Source organism: Corvus hawaiiensis, chromosome 4 (assembly GCF_020740725.1).
Source record: "Corvus hawaiiensis isolate bCorHaw1 chromosome 4, bCorHaw1.pri.cur, whole genome shotgun sequence".
Classification (NCBI taxonomy): Eukaryota; Metazoa; Chordata; class Aves; order Passeriformes; family Corvidae; genus Corvus; species Corvus hawaiiensis.
In genome coordinates, this window is record NC_063216.1 from 74,505,537 (window position 1) to 74,522,563 (window position 17,027).

The 17,027-nt window shown below is 40.7% G+C and overlaps 1 protein-coding gene across 12 annotated transcripts in view; it reads right to left on the bottom strand.

Annotated features, from left to right (window-relative positions):
* CELF2 (CUGBP Elav-like family member 2) overlaps window positions 1-17,027 on the bottom strand; it is a 551,223-nt gene that overhangs the window by 197,497 nt on the left and 336,699 nt on the right. The window contains exon 1 of one of the 12 annotated variants that reach the window (XM_048302015.1): window positions 7,205-7,283. The exons of the other annotated variants lie outside the window; for them this stretch is intronic. The gene's annotated coding sequence lies outside the window, so the exon portion shown is untranslated. Of the gene's footprint in view, window positions 1-7,204; window positions 7,284-17,027 lie in introns of those variants that run through there. 12 annotated transcript variants of the gene reach the window in all.

Consider the following 17,027-nt stretch of genomic DNA (forward strand, 5'->3'; position numbering starts at 1 on the left):
GAATACAATTCTGCTAAATCTTATGGCATATATAACATTGGGATCTTACACGGTCTTAAAAGTACCACAAGCCATGCAAAACCCCCCCACAAACAACAACAAAATAATTCTCAGAGGACCCTTGGGGCTTTTACCACTTCCCATAAGTAAATTGAGGCACAGACACACAAAAAAAGTCCTCTCTAAAGGATTGCGAACTCTGCAGGTGGAGCTGCAGCTACAACTCACCAGGCACTTCTCTCCTGTTCATTATCCTGGAGGCTTCACCTTACAGGTTGGTTCCCAAAAAGTAATCCTTCAAACCACAGATTTTCATAGCTTTTATTAATTTTTAGGGCTGGATTCTTTATAAACAACAACTGAGGCAAAAGATAGATTGGCAGCCTACCATACTGAGCATTCACTGAAGCAATGGTTAGAGTGTCTAACCATTAGGGGTTAGGGTGTGGGGCCACTGGGAGATGCAGACCTGGGATGCAGTATCCACCCCAGAGCAGAATGGACCCAAAGTGATGGAGATGCTGGGTCTGGTTTCAGTGCTGCACAAGGAAGGATTATCATATAATAGAATCACAGAACGGTTTGGGCTGGAAGGAACCTTAAAAATCATCTTGTTCCAAACCCCCTGCCATGGGCAGGGACACCTTTCACGAGACCAGGTTGCTCCATGCCTGGTCTAACCTGGCCTTGAACACTTCCAGGATGGGGCATCCACAACTTCACTGAGTAACCTGTTCCTATGTCTCACTGCCCTTACGGAAAAAAAATTCTTCCTAATATCTAACCTAAACCTGTCCTCTTTGAGCTTAAAACCATTTCCTTTTTTCTTATCACTGCATGTTCCTGTCAAAAGTCCCTCCCCAGCTCTCTCCAGGCCCCCTTTAGGAAGTAGAAGGTTCAATAAGGTCTCCCCAGAGCCTTCTCTTCTCTAGGATGAAAACGCCCCAACTCTCTCAGCCTTTCCTCATAGAGAGATGTTCCACTCTTCTAATCATCTTAGTAGTCCGCCTCTGGAATCACTCCAAGAGGCCTGTGTATCATGGTACTTCCCCTCATCCCATCCTTTAAATACATGTAGTTCTATTTATTTACTACCCCAAACCCCATGACTTAATTCATTTTGTCTGTGCTGCCCAATACAACAAGATCTTGATCCCTTGTTGGAGCCCAAGAGGTGTCGTAAAACAACAGCTTTAATCTGTTTTATCCAGTCCTAGTGAATGAAGTTTTAGCAGGTATTTTTTGCCTGCTCTGCCAACTAGATACTTCATAGAGTGAAACAGAATCTCTGATTCCTTCAGGGCACCTGCTTTCAATTACAGGAAACATACGGCACCTTCAGATTTTTCAGCTTTCAACATCTGTGCTTCGCAGGTACGATTTGTTGCATTCAAATTACTGCTAAAGCTGCAGAATGCTGTCGAGCTTTCAGGGACATGCTTGAGAAACACTAGAGATGGACAGAAAGTAATGGTTATTTGCAATTGCTTTTTAATGACTGATTAATGCCTGTTCTGAACCAAATCCTTTAAATTGTTTAGAAATCTCACCTTGTTCCTCTTGGAAAGTCCATTCAGCCTCAGCTTGATTAGAAACATCGCCTCTACCCTGTAGCAGACAAGCATACTGGCATTGCTATCTAGCCAAATGCACCAGTCTCACACCTCACTCTGAAAGATAACGCTATAAATAATACCCCTAAAAGGGAAAACAGCCTGTTCTATCAGTCAGGCACAGCTGGTCACCACGCTGGGATGAGACAGTGACAGCTACAGGTTTAATTCAGCACTAGGTTAAATATGTCAGTCAGGGACACACACATGCACACAGATTTATACTCTCCCACCTTTTCCAAACAGCACTGGTGTGTACAAACCAAACCAGCTCATCTGAGCAACCCCTCAAGACTTCTCCAGGCTGGTGCGGTATGACATAAACCTGAGTGTCTGTTCCTAGACACATCCAGGTGCACTGATGGCAAGAATCTCATATTAACCATCACCATGATGCTCCCTGCTCCTGCTGCCAGCCCAGCCTGCTGGCTCCTTATTTCGCTTATTATCACATCATAGCCAGTGCTTGCCAAATCACACAAGCTAAAATAGAACCTCATTACTGCTTCTACTGGGTCTAGCTCAGGAAAAACTTGCTGGTTCTATGGAACATCAGCCAGCAGCCCCAAGGTCTAACCAGGAGACAGGAGGAGGTAAGGAGAAGCAGCAGAGTGAGTGATGAACACTACTGTTATGAGGAAAAAACAGGGGGAAGCATTTTCTAATCTAGACCTGAAGGAATAGATTTTCATGGATGGATGGATGACAGATCTGTGGCAGAGCAGGACTCATGGGAATACAGTGTGGAATATACTCTCCAGGACCAAATCCAGTTGCTTTACTATATAGTAAAGGCTACTGGAGTATTTAGGTATTTATACTCTTTATGTTGGTATTCTTTTATGAATTATAACTACATTATATGATTTCATGTTTATTTACAAGGACAATCCTTCTGCTTAAGGTGAATTTAGATCCAGTGGAATTTCACTGAGCATAAAAACACAGGAGATTACTATGGAGGTATCTGTGCTGAAGGAGTGCCCCTCCTTCACCTGTTCACTGTGTAAGCAGCTCGTAGGGCTGTGTATGTGAGAGAAACTAGGAACAGAGAAGAAATCAATTATTATGCTTAGAGAAATCATGTCTTAAGAGGATGCTTTTTAGACTTGAAAAAACTTAGAAAAGGAAACTAGAAAACAACTTGGGTTTAGTTAATGTAAGGCAAATCTCCCAAATTAATGCACACCAAATTTCCAGTCCATCAGTCTTTCCTCTTAGAGCAGTTAATTTTGTGTAAGTCTGTACACAATAATAAGCAGAACAATGTGGCACTAGTTTGTTTTACACCTTTTAACTTGGATTCAGCTCTGGACTCCTGTTTCCTCCAGTTCTATTTCAGGAGACTGAAGCAGTAGGATGGGATCCAGGCTCCTCTTTGCATTCCAGGCAGGTTACACCTCCTATATTTGGTTCAGGACTTTTTCCTAATTTAATTATGTTTGCACTTGGATGTAAGTTAAGTCACAGCTCAGCCATTAACTGTGCTCTGCTATGGCACCCACCCTCTATATTTGACTTCAGTAACTGCCTAATGTTTTGCAGTGAGTTTCTGGTAAGTATGTGTTTGCAGATTTTCATGACAGACTAATAACACCAAAGGAGGCTCCAGGAACGTTTTAAGTAAATATTTTGTGTATATTTTCTCAACAGTGTCTGCCTACCAGCACCTTCAGAGCTACATAATCTTATCTAGAACACATTTGCATTCTGTTTGCACTAACCAATGTGGTCCATTGCTACTAAGCAAACTATTACTTGATTAAAATATTATGCAGAATGTAGTTCCACGACAGACAGTCATGTGGTTCTGAAGAGGCAGCAGTTTCTATTTCTGTCTTGCAAAATTCTGCTTGCCATCATTAGGTATTTCTTCATTAATCATAATGAATAATGAGTAGACGAAGGCCTTTACCTGGGCCAGGAACTTCTTAAGGTATTTTGAGAAGCTATTTGTTCTCCTGCCTTTGTCTTCTCCCTTCTCTATTGTTATTCCCTATTTAGGCCTAGGATAGATGCCTGGAATGTAGGTCCAGCTGCAAATGATTTGAATTTGCAACAGTTTCAGAGCAGGCATCTTCTCTTACTGTGTCAAGAGATGACAGAACATCAATTCAGGGAAGATGCTCGAGCTTGGTGGAGAGCAGATGTTAGGCATCTTTACTTTTTCTAGTAATTTATTATATTGTCATCTTTTCGGCTGCTATCAGCAGATGGTTTAACAGTTTGGAGTGGTACCCAAACTGAAAAGAATTGAGTAGTGCCACTGAGCACATTAGATAGACAAGACCTGATCAGGGCATTATCTTCTCATCCGAAATATGAAAATAGAATTCCACACAGCCATTTGGACATGTCTAATTTGGTGTATAACAATGGTACAATCTAAACTATAGCAGTCACCTATATATTCCATATATGAAATAAATTTAAGCTAAGCTAGTTACTAGTAACAGCTGTGAAAGCACAGGCTCTGAAACTCATCTGCTGCAGACAAATCTCTAATCTCTTTGGCTCAGATTTATTAAATTTATGTGTGTGGGATTTCCTGTTTAGCCCGTGAAGAGAAATAATCATTTTAGAGGGCAATTCAGACTTCAGGTGGACTGAAATGGAGGTAGAAATGTCTTTCCATTGACTATAGAGGCATCCTAGGGCAACTGTAGATAAATACTCTCGATCTGTAAAAGAGGATAACAGCTTTGTCACAGCAATATCATGAAGATGAATAGAATACATATGGCTTAGAATAATGATAGCAATTATCTACCTCAGTTAGATAAAATTTCTTGTATTCTGTTCAACTTGCCTGCTAATACTATACCAGTATGCACCTGCTCTGTAAAGAAAAAGCACTCCCTTTCTATTTCAACAGTTTAACGTGTTTCTACAAACCTAGCACCAGAAAGGACATCCTGTGTCACCCAGCCAATAAGGGTAAACCCAAATAGTGATCTCATTCATGTCCTGTAGCCCAGTGATGCCAGTAATAGGACACAGACTTTGTGCTGAGCCTGCACACCCCCAGCCCCACGCATGTCAGGTTTGCCTACACTTGTATTGCCCAACCTGGAGCTTCATTTTAGCTGCTTTAGCTGTGGCAGCAATTTCCTTAATGGTCAGGCGGCTATTGCCCAGTATATTTTGCTTTTGCTTGTCTTCGTATAATGATGTGGTTTATGTAGTAACTCGCAGTTACTCTGCACAGGATGAAATATTTATGATCCCAACAGGTAACAACAAAGTGCAGAGGAACACAGACCTGGTATCATAACGGAGAACTCGGAAAAAGCAACACAAGGTACAGTGCAGAGGAGTGGAGGCACGAGCAGGTATCAGACAGGGCACAGACTGACATTCAAGACCCCAGGGCTACAAAAATTCACCTAGAGCTGCCTAACAAAATGAGAATCTGTGGTTTTAGGGTAAGACAGAAAAAGCATCCAACATATGTAAGACAACACATATTGCAATCCAAGGGAGAAAGAGTAAGGTATAAAAGAATGTTAGGAAACATAAAAAACCCCATTAAAATGGCCAGAAGTAGAACTCAGAATGGGTATTAGGAAACCATCAACATCATGCTCATCATGGCAAAGAGGAAAAAGAAACCCCCACTATCAAGGTACCTCTCCCAGTGAAGCCCTTGGTATCTGCCTACTTGCCCTATCCACTTCCCAGCTCCAAAAATTAAAGCTCATTGAGTAAGGGTGAGCAAAACACTTTGGATAGGAGTAGACACTCAGAAATGTGTCTATATTCATTTCAAATGTATTATTGAAGCTTTCCTCCCCCATAACAGTGTTCTTTCTTTTCTCTTAATAAGTAGATCTGGATTAATAATAATAATAATAATAATCTTTGATAAGACCATTAAGATTTCAATTACACTAACAACAAGTTTTGGCCTCTTACACAGGGAGCACATTTCACTTGACTGTAAGAAGATTTTGAGTCCAAAAATGTTCAATATTAAAGCTAGCCTCTTGCCTTCATTCTTCTTCAAAGACAGCCAGACTAGAAACTCACAGTTCTGACCAAGAAAAGAAAAAAGCAAAAAACCTACTAATTTTTTAACATGAATGTGACCAGTTTCTATCCATTACTGTCTTGTGCTCCACTGTAATTATTTACTCTTTCCATATGTACTTGCACAGTGATCACACTCCTGTTAGGCACTGCAGAGCCTAATCAAGACAAAATCTTTCTAGCCTCAACTTGTAGGAGAGTCATGGCCTCTCACATATTTTTTTTTTTTCCACAGAGGAAAACCCAGCACAGAAACAGAGCTTATTCAGGAAGTTTACAGCGAGACCTGATGTGACAGTTAGGAGGAAAAGCACAGCCACGACAATTTTATGCTGATTTCAAACATTTGGGTTTGCTGGAGTAGTTGTTGAGTAGTAACAAAACAAATTGAAAATACTATAACAATCATGATAATATGTTAATAGTTTTAATTGAAGTAATTTCTGCAGACAATAAGAATTATACCCTAATGTGTTAATTAATATGATTAGGAAATGTTGAGAAAATGAGTATGTAAAATGATATCACACAGTATCTGGAAAGGCCTGTACAGGGGCTGGCTCCTCCGAGCTCTCCTCGAGGTGAGATTTATGGACATTAACACACAAGGCTTCAGCAAGGTAAACAGCTGTTTCGATTTTAGTTATAATGAACATTAACTCCACATCCCCATTTCTGCTTAATTAAACCTCTGCCTCTGCAACCGATCAAGAGCAAACAGCAAAGGTAACAGGCACTAATTGGGCCCTGTGCAATTTCAGCCTCAGCTTCGAGCCCAAGTGGTCTGTCTGAACCAAAAAACTCGTGCAAAATATAAAAGTTTCTCTGCTGCTCCTCTCTCCAGCATTTCCAGCGATTTATTCACTCAAAGCCAAACAATGTATATGCATCATAAAAAAAAAAAAAACAAAACACAAAAAAACAAACAAAAAACCTGCAAAATGTACAATGTGAAAGAATAAATTAAATGCCTTTTTACTGCTGTGGAGGTTGTCACTTCCTTATTATTTCTTATACAACGTAAATTAAAAAAAAAACCCAAATCCCTAAGAAACTCACAAAAAGGCTCTCAGGAAACCTTCTGCTGGACATCTGACAGCCAGCTTCTTGACATTTTGATTAATCTTCACCCTCCCCAAGAGATGATCACCACTGCGTCAGCACAGAGTTAACCACAGACCCAGCTCATGGAAGAGACAGAGAAGGAGGCAGCAAATAACCTGCTCTTTAAATGCACGTAAAGCCCCCACGGGATGCATCTACTAAAAGAGAAAGCCTCAGGAACCAGAATTTGGTGCTGTGCCCCAAATATGTTTTGAAGAGCCCACAACCTCCCTGTACAAAATGTCCCCCTGTCCTCCTCACAACGTGTGTCAGTCAGCACCGAAGCGGCTCCATCTGAGAGGAACTGGACATGACAGAGCATAGACTGCTCCTACCACACTTACTGAGGGAAAATATAAAAATAGAAGAACTTATGCCCCAGAGGACACCAGATAATTTCACATTATTCTGGTAATGAATCTTTAAGACAAGATAGAATAAGAAAATGGTTGAAATACCTCAGCCCCTCAGATGTGGAAGTGACAGCTGCAGCTTTTCTTGAAGTGCCTCACTTCACGAGCATGCTCCTCAAGGTTTCTTTTCGACCTACAACCTTTATCTGAGCTTCCTTTGTGGCTTAGCAATACAAAAACTGTCGCTTAATCGTTACGCTGAAACCATTCGCTCCCTGGTTAACTTTTATTTTTTTCCACAGCTGAAAGCTGCGAGTTCACAAATGTAGTAGGCAAAAGCTAGGGAAAATACCCTGTGGTTCTCTAGAAACACATAATAACCTTTAATACAAAATACATTTTAACTTGCGGTGCAGTAATAGGCAATTGGGATTTACATGCACAACGAGGTTCCTCTTCAAAAAGCACCATTTTGTAGCTCTCTGAAGGAAGTGGTAAATACTGTGCATGCTCTCGCCCCTACATGGGAGGCTGGCTACCTACGCCCTGAACTGAAAGCAGACCTTAAGCATAAATCCCTTAATTGCTCATTTCATTTGATACCCAAGTACCTCATGCTAATAAAGTTAAGCATTAAAGAATTACAATGTGACAAATTATACGCCCATCTCATAAAAAAAAATCTCTGAAACAGAGCCGGGTCTGAAAGGCTCTCGACAACGTACAGCATATGGCTAATTTTAGATGATTCCTCAATCACTGGAGAGTTTGCAGTGTACACAGCCAAGCCAGCTCAATCAACTGGCTTCTATCTCCATGACTCCAGGTCACATTATCTCATGAATGAACTGTTATGTAGGTCAGTCAAGAGTCATCTAATTGAATGCACGTTTCAGCCTTGGCATTTATGCTCTAGATATCAAAGCTGTACACAATTGGGTAAGTCAAAAGAAAATATGAAGGAAGGGGCTGTGGTAATTAGGCTTTGTTTCAGACAACAGGCATGGGAACAGATGCTAGCAGAAACTTGTATTTAGCCATTTTCATTTTAACTGGATATAATGCAGGTGGAAAGTGCAGGAGCAACAGGCTCAGTGGTAAGGAGCTTTGCTGGGTCACAGGTTGGAATTTAGTCACAAATCAAGCGCTGTCCTGCAAATGTCCCTCAGCTTGGCTGGGAGGTACATTGGTCTCAGCTGAGGCATGTGCCAAATACGTGTCTGCTTACTTGCAGTAACTGAAACCACTGAGTCTCTTCACAGAGGCCCCTGAGTGGTCATCAGGAAGGAATATTTTTGGTTGTTCCCAAATCAAGGTGGATTCTAGACAGCAACAGAACTGAAAGTTTCCATTCTCCATCACCAATCTGAGTCATGCTTGCACGTACACGTTTTAAAGAGCAAGGTCTTCGGGGAAACTTCCCAGCATGGCTCATGAACTGTTTATTTAGCTTTGCAAGCAGAAAGCTGATGTAAAATACACTAGAGTAATAATCCTGGTAATATTTGGGTAAAATGAAGAATATCAGACTGAAGATGCATGATGAAACTAAAGTGAGAGTTCTTGCTTTATAGAAATGCTTTGACAGACATTTCTTTTCACTTCCCCTTCAATCCAAGCTATTCTAATTTAGACGCAAAAACAAAATTGCAACTGATTAAAATTGGGTTGGCGGTAGTTCCCGTATGAGGAAGTACACAGCTCACAAACAGATAAAAGCCAAGCTGTCTAAATGCAGCCCTGCCTGTACTTTATAACAGTGACCCAGCAGCTATTTACTAGTTATTTGTGTATTTTCAATTTTCAGAAACAGCTCACAAAGGATTTTCTCCTCCTTTGTGCTCCCTCAACTTTAAAAATAATTTCTGGAGTACAAAGGGTTAAAACTACTGAAGTGAAAGCAATATGCCCAAGGCCAAGTTTTCCTGCAGCCTGTGTACTTGGTTGCATTTTCATCTCCTGTGTCCTGACAGCTGTTATCTTCAAGTGTGCTTCGACATGCCCACTGCTGTTCCAGCAGTCTTTTTGTTCAACTCAGAGCTTGCTTTTAAGAGCTTTAAAACCTTGATGCATGCAGGATGTAGAAGGGGAATGCAAGAAATAACACCTGTTATATGGGAGGTATCTTTTCCTATGCCCCACCTGCTTCAAAATGGGGTTTTTTTTAAAGATTCCAAAGTATCTTAAAAAAAATAAAGTAACCCCCCATGTAGCCCTTTGTAACCGGTTCTCCATCTCCAAAAAAGCCTTTGCTCCAATGTTCTCATGTCCCAGCAACAACTGCTTTGCACTCACACAGGGTGACTCCTAGGAGGGTGTGAAAGTAGCTACAAACATCTGTTAATTAAGTTTCAGTTTGCACAAGAGATGGGTAACACACGAATTTTACAAATGGATATGTTGAAGCACACAGCACTGGATAAAGCTGGCCAACTTCAGTACGAGATAGAAGGAGATTGAGTTTCCTTGTTCTGGCTACTATTCTTGCAAATAAAATAAAAATAAAATAAAGGCTATATAAGTGCACCTGAGATGTTGCTTTCTGCTTTGCAAAAGACAAAGTCAGGATAATTTTTCAGAAAATAAACACAGCTATCCATACAAACAAAACCCCCCAGAAACTGTTTATTGATGAATAAAATTGCATCAGGTCCAATTTGCAAGACAAAGTATTAATGTATTTTTAATAGCTGAACCAAGGGAAGGTCATTATACAAAGTTTTAATTCTAGTACATTAGTGTTGCATTTATACATTAGCAGTTAATGTGATAATGTCAAACTCTCCACTAGTTGTGACATCATAAAAAAATACAGGCTGGTTTACATTATTTTGGTTAAAAAATAATCAGAGATATTATTAAGCTTTCCTTCTCCAGCCATTGGGAGATTGTTTATCTTGCTGTATCAATTTTACATGCAAGATGAAAACTATAATGGGAGGGCAACAGATGTGAAAAATGTAAATCTTTGGTAAAACTGCACAATCAAGAAAGGCAGAGAGGATTTTGCTGTTGTTTTTCAGTTGTGGTTGTTGTTTTGTTGGTTTTTTTTTTTTTTTGCAAATGAAATAATTTTAATGCTCCTTGACCTGTAAATGCCATTTTTAATGGAATGAAGGAAATAAATTAATAGCAGTGAAAAAACCGAAAATGAATGTGAAAGTCAGCTTGAGGAAACAGCCTCTTCAGCAGAGATGTTTTTTGGATTCTTGAAAAGTCACATGCAAAGTTCTGACACTCAGCACTGTTGCAGTAGGCTGATACTGGTCAATGCTAATTTTGGGTAGCTCAGGATCAAAATTCAATGTGTTGAGTCCAGTATGCAGACATTGTGTATATCCACCAAAGGCAAAGTATCCTCCTAGGATTAGCACTTACAGAACAGACTATTTCCCTGAAGATCACACCTAGATCTTCCTAGACATAGCTTTCTAAATCAAGATGGTTGTTGATTATACTATAAAATTTTTAGCTTCCCCCCTTCAGCCTGTCTTCCTCATTCACTTTCTATAGATTATCATTTAGCAACATGATAATTTCCTGAAGGTAATTACCTGGCTGCAATTCAAGACATATATAAAAACTGCAGTTTCCTTTGGCAAGGGGCTGTGCTTGTGAGGGGTGGAGGCACAAACACAGGGCAGAAGAACCTGTGCAGGCTCTTCCTCTTCTTTTGGTTTGCTTCTTGCTTCCTACAAGTGCTGTTGCCCCACACAGGGGTTTGGCAGAGGCCCTGTGTTTCTCAGGAGTTACCTGCTGCCTCTGGGACTGATTTTTTTTGCCCCCAGAGCTATGGCAGATGATCTGTAGTGCAGATGATGCAGGGCTCTGCACAGCTCAGCTGTTGGGAAGCCCTATGGTGTGGTTGGGGCTCATCACCTCTGCAGGCACATGGTGGCAATTTTGCTAAACCACATCCTAATGAAAAAAGGGAAGCTAGGTCACAGTCTTTGCTTTCACTAGTAAGCAGCTGGGGGTTTTGCTCCTTTCCTAACATTTTGTCTTCCCTGTAACTGTCACCTCTTCTCAGGGGTTGGCCTGATTGCAACTATCCCAACTGAAGGCAGGTTTAGCTTTGCTGTAGTCAGACTGAGAATAGTAGAGAATTTTGATCACTGTGCTCTGGGCAGCATGAAGCTGATTAGAGCAGAAATCCTCAAACATTCCTGAGAACAGTCACTGGTGACAAAGATGCCACCAAAAATGGGACCAAAGCAACGCTGGATCACACCTGGGTTTCTTCATCTTCAGATGGCTGCATCTGTGCCCTGACTACCACTGACCACTGCCTTTATTATTTTATTATGAAATGGCTTTTCCCCCAAACCCCCTAAAAGCTATTCATAGAAACCATGTAAGTTTTCATTAAAGTTTACATTATCTTTCTTATGATTTTCCTGCCCCATTTCTTTTACCCACACTGTTAAAAAACTGCCATACCTTCAGTACAGTAACTGTTTATAGTTGCTTTATCTTTCAGATACTTTCTCTTTTCTCACAGTTTGGTTTTTTGTTTGTTTTGGAAGCAGGTGCTTATAGACTTACAGATACAGTAAAGTTGCATCAATGTTTTGAGGAGTGTTTGAATGTCTAGTCACTTTAACTGCATAGGTGAATGGAATATTTCAAAGAATTCTTCCTTTTTAACAGACATCCAATGTTATCATCCCTTTTTGTAGGCACTGAACTCATGTCGCTATCACTCTGGAAGAGATTACACTAATTCTCTTGTCTGAAAAAGTATGTAGGCTTATGCAAAATAAAATAAAATTTATCAGTAAAGAAGCAGCTAACATATTCATGGTGACCACTAAACTATTAACTAAGCATGCAAATGGACAGCATATAATGAAAGACCTTCTTTTGGGACAATTTATGCAACTATGAATATGTAAGTTGTATTCTCATGTTCTGGTTTGACCTCTGCTTACTGAAATGTTGACAAGGACACATGTTCTGACTGCAAGTCATGGTTTTGATGCATACAAAAATACTCAGTACAAATCAAAATCAAAACTGGAAGGACACAACCAATTAGATTGCAGGGGATCCTTGGGTTTCCCTTTTAAAAATGGGCAAAGTAAGTTTTCAGTCTACGTGGCTTCAAATAAAAAAAAAATTAAAACATGAAAGAAAGTTCCTAAGACAACAAAATATATATGGTCAGATTTTAAAGTTCTTTTGTGTCACAGAAATCTTGCATTTCTCCATCAATTTTAAGACTTCTAAAGGCATGATATTATTTTTAATCACCTGAACTTTGTAGTACCTTCCCATTTTGCAGCTTGTTTTAGGTTTCTCTAAGATCTCTGATTGTTTTAATTTGCAGGGACACATGAATGAAAGTTTTCTTTGCTAAACACAATAAGCATGATCCAACCCAAAGGTCAGTGCTAAGAGCTGTTTTATGTCAAAGTCTGACGAGGAAGGTGCCCTGGTGGGACTTATTATGGAAGAATTGTGCATATTTTAGTTTATATAGCTTTTAAATACACAGCTTCATGGAAATGCAAAATTGCCCCCTGCATCCCTCCAGAAGGCAGCCTGAGGTGGCTGCAGCTGGGCTCCCAAGGCACTTGCAGGCAGCTGAAGAAAACACGTAGACAACAGTGTATGCCACAGAATGATGCATCTCACAGCTCCTATCTCCAGTACTCCAGTACTGAGACAAGCAAGGTGATTAATATAATGAAAAGAAATCAGAGAGCAAGAGGCTAAAAGGGAATAGAATAAAATAAAAAAATTAAAAAAACCCCAAGCTACATTTACCTGTCAAGTCCCATCCAAACCCAAGCTGCACAAACTTAGTCCTGGCTCCTTTTACCCTGAAAGTTTTACATCAGAGCTATTTGTTGCACTGGGGAAAATGCAGCTGGAAAAGAGATAAGAAAGGCATGAAAATGGAAGGCCTATGACAACCAAGCTTGGCTTTGTATAAGGATCACGTTACACTGGATAAATCAAGTGTAATGGTATGCGATTGGAGCAGGTAAAGACAGGAGCACTAAGGAGTACAGCTGTGGTTTAATGCTTTCCTTGGCACGCTGGCAGCGGGGTTTCCTTATCAGCCCAGGCTCGCTGACTATCACAAACCTGAGCCAACCGGGAAAAATTTCCATTAACGAATATTTATAGGGCAAAAGGTTAACTAATACAGAAAAGCAGGGCTTAACTCGCTGCAGAACACAGTCAGGAAAAGAAATCTGGAAAAGTGGAAAAGGCTGAATTTTGGTACAGAGCAAATGCTATAAAAGTTTACAAAAAAAAAATAAATCACTTGGACTCAAAATTGAAACTGAAAGCAGGAGGTTGCACAATGACTTCTAGAAAAAACCCAACATTTCTAGTGAAAATTGAGATTATTGAATATCCAACAATGGCCAGCAGAACTAGGTATTTTAAAAGGCCCTGAGATGAGTCTGAGCACTGGTTACTTGCTGTATGAAAACTGAAAAAAAAAATGTATCTTTTAAAGATTATATATTTAAGCTCCGCATTATTTTGGGAAGGACTGAGATAATAATGGTGATTGTAGAGAATTATATTGGTAATTCCTCCCCATAACTAACAACTTAGATATAGGACAAAATGATCAACTTTCATAAAAGGAAAAGATTCACAAAACTTTACAAAACTAGGATACCTGGGATTGGAAACCTTTTGGAAATTAGTAAATTGATAAAAAAAATTTCTTACTTTAAGCTTTTAAAAGCACAACTTGAATACAGTGCATTGAAGGCTATAAAATTTTCCAATTTTTAGCCCAAGACTTTTGACAAGTTAATAAAGAAGGGGGAAATATCACATTTCTTTTTTTCATTAAGGTGCTTATGCAGTTGAAATAAATACACAGCACATATCAAACTTCCTTTTCACTTGAGTGTCTCAATGGTTACTTTTTTTAATAAAGCCTATGATCTTGCAGTGAAATTAGTAAGCAGAAACTCATTACCGCATTTACCAAAAGAAAAGTTCTAACTGATGAGGCCCAGATGGGGAGCTTGATATTCATACTGTATGCTAAAAACAGGAAATCAACTGAAAACTCAGTTTGGTTGCGTTTTTAACACCTTCTTGCTAAGCCTAATAGTTTTGCATTGTGCAACACGAATTACTGGGCAACAACTGCTCCGCCACTGCCTGAATTCTGACAGATGGATTGAAGTTCCAACAGCAGTATTTAAAATTCTGAATTTTCAAATAGTTTACATATTGCTACATTGTCTCGAAGCCACTATGGTAAACTGAGAATTAGGTTCTGTGGGATATGCCCAGCCACTGCCCTGGAGGGATGTCTGCTGAGATAAGAGATTTTGCAATCGCCCAGCAGGACTCCCTGGAAAGGACTTTGAGTCATGGTGAGGAAAAGTAGACCCACAATCCTTTGGGAGACCCTATGCAGATCGTTCTGTAACCCATTGGTCTATCCCAGACCCTCTGTAATCCATTGGTCCCCTTGCTGATCCCCTGTATCCCTATAAAAGACCAGTTCACCTCTGTAGAGAGAGAGAGAACTCGACCCTGACCTTCCCTTCGCCAGAGGGAACCCACAATAAAGCTCCCTTCGTGCGGAACCAGCCACACAGGCCTTCTCGTCTCTCTCTCCGGTCTGGTTTGGCCTGGAGGCTGCCCTGCAGAGCTGAGCTGGAATCACGAGCTGATAATCACTAAAGAGCTGACAGCTTCTGCAAGGGCTCCTCTGCCAGCAGCTGAGAGGAAGACACCGGACCTCGGGAAGGCGATTCCTTTCGGGACCATCTCCCCGGACCGGTCACCTCTTCCTGGGTCACAGCCTCGGACCCCACCACCAGCTGTAATAAGGTTCATGTGTGAGTGAAAAAATCCTAGAATTGTAATTGGAGATAGCTGTATTCATAGGAAAGAGGTAGAATTTATGTGAAAATACAATACTTTTGGAAAGTTGGAGAAGGATAAGCTGTTTACAAGTTACTAGATTCCTGAGGCTTTGACACAAAAATTGTCATTTTGCAGGGGTTCTGCAAGGCCTTCCCACCACACCAGTGCAGTAACAACCTCTTGTCCTTTTCACCCAGCTCTGCAGACCTTAAAGCTCAAAACAAGCACAGATACCAAGGAAGGCACATGCCACCTGTGCTGTGGTGCATTCTGTCTTCATGCTGGAACAGAGGTTCACATGTGAAGGTGAAGCACACAGCAGCACGAGACTCTTGTGAGTCACCACCACAGTAGCACTCTCCTTTTTTTGACCCCAAAACATTTGGATTATGGGAAAAAGCAGTTCCCAGTGTATTGCACCCAACAGAACTGCTCTGTAAGCTGATCCAACATACTTTGAACAAGATTTTATGCAGGAAAATGCCCATGAGCTGAAACCTAAATCTTCCTGGAGGCATGCACCAGGTCTTCCCTTCATCTGCCAAAAAGCCAGGAAGGTTTTGAAAGAAGGGATAATGCAGGTGTTTTCTAGTTCTTGATATTTACCTGTTCCTTCAGCAAGCTTTTGAAAAAGACTGAGCCTTTTGCTAGCTGCAAGAGCAAGGAAGTCTCTGGACAGGTCTTTAGGAAAGAGAAGGTATTCCATTCACCAAAGTCTCAGCAAGAGCAAGACTGTCTCTCTCAGCCACGCTGCTGCCTCTCCCTGGACTTTCTCCTGTATAATTCTCACACACAGAAGAGCAGAAAACTTTCATCTCTCCCATTGCACAGCACCATCAGCCCTGAAAGACCCCAAAAAACATGAAGGAAAAAAAAGAACCTGAAAGTGCAGAAATATAAAATGAATTATTTATTTTAAAACTTGAGTATTTAAAGCATCACTCACTTTTTCACCCTCCAGTTAATGAAGGGACAGGCAAGGTGAGCTGCCTCTGCCAGAAGATGGAAACCCGGCAGGTCCCCTGGACTGTCCCTTCACCTGCAGGGTCAGAGACAGCAGAGACAACCCTGAGCTCAGGGCCTGATCCAGCAGCTAATATTGCCTCATCTTAACAAAAACACCCAACAACCGACGGACATGAACTTTTTTCTGACATGTATCCCTCCCACAAACACCAACCTCACCAGCCTACTATGACTCCAGTTATCTGCTCTGAGCAGTGAGTTTTGTAAAAGTCCAGTCTAATGCATCATGAAGCAACAATTTTTAGCACAAGAACAAAACTCTTCACCCAATCTGGTCCTTCTTAAGATTATTTCCTCCTACAACCAAACCAACTCATACACCCTCATGTGGCTACAACCTCCTGACACAACTTGAATGCTACTGCAAAAAGTTTGGCTGCCTCCACAGATCACCTACAACACTTGTGGTGGTTGATAAATAAGAATGTGCTGCACATGGCCCAACAACAAACCCAGGGACCCTGAGGAAGAACAGGAGGTGCAGTGTGAAAAGCAGAAAAAATAAAGTAGCAAGTTTTATATTGAGGTTAAAATTTAAAATGTCTATTTCAGAGAGACTGCATTAGGTTTATGCTGCAAAGCAAGTGCCTGATGTTAGTACACTGGCTTTTCAAGAACTATATGTAAAAATAAATTATGTGATTCAGTTTAACTGAAAAAGAAACAAGCACAGAGCCACAAAGAGACACAATCAACCAGCAAATAAAATATTCCTTGGTGAGGTAAACACAGAATATAAAACACAGCCACCACCCCAAACAAGCCCAAGGAACCCTTATCTCAGTGAACCTAGACAGCAGCATCCATCCTCGTCAGGAGCTATCAGGAAATCTGGCTCACCCTGGTCCCTACCTGGTGGCAGCAGAGCAGACACATGCAAGGCATGGCAGACAAGAGTTCAAGAAATCATACTCAATACTACTCACATCCAGCCTTCCATAACCTCCCACTCCTTCCCCATAGGAAACCAGAAGTATGACACTCACTCCTCGATTTTTTTCCCCCCAATTACGAAGTTTAGCACTTCTGAGAAACACCCAGAATA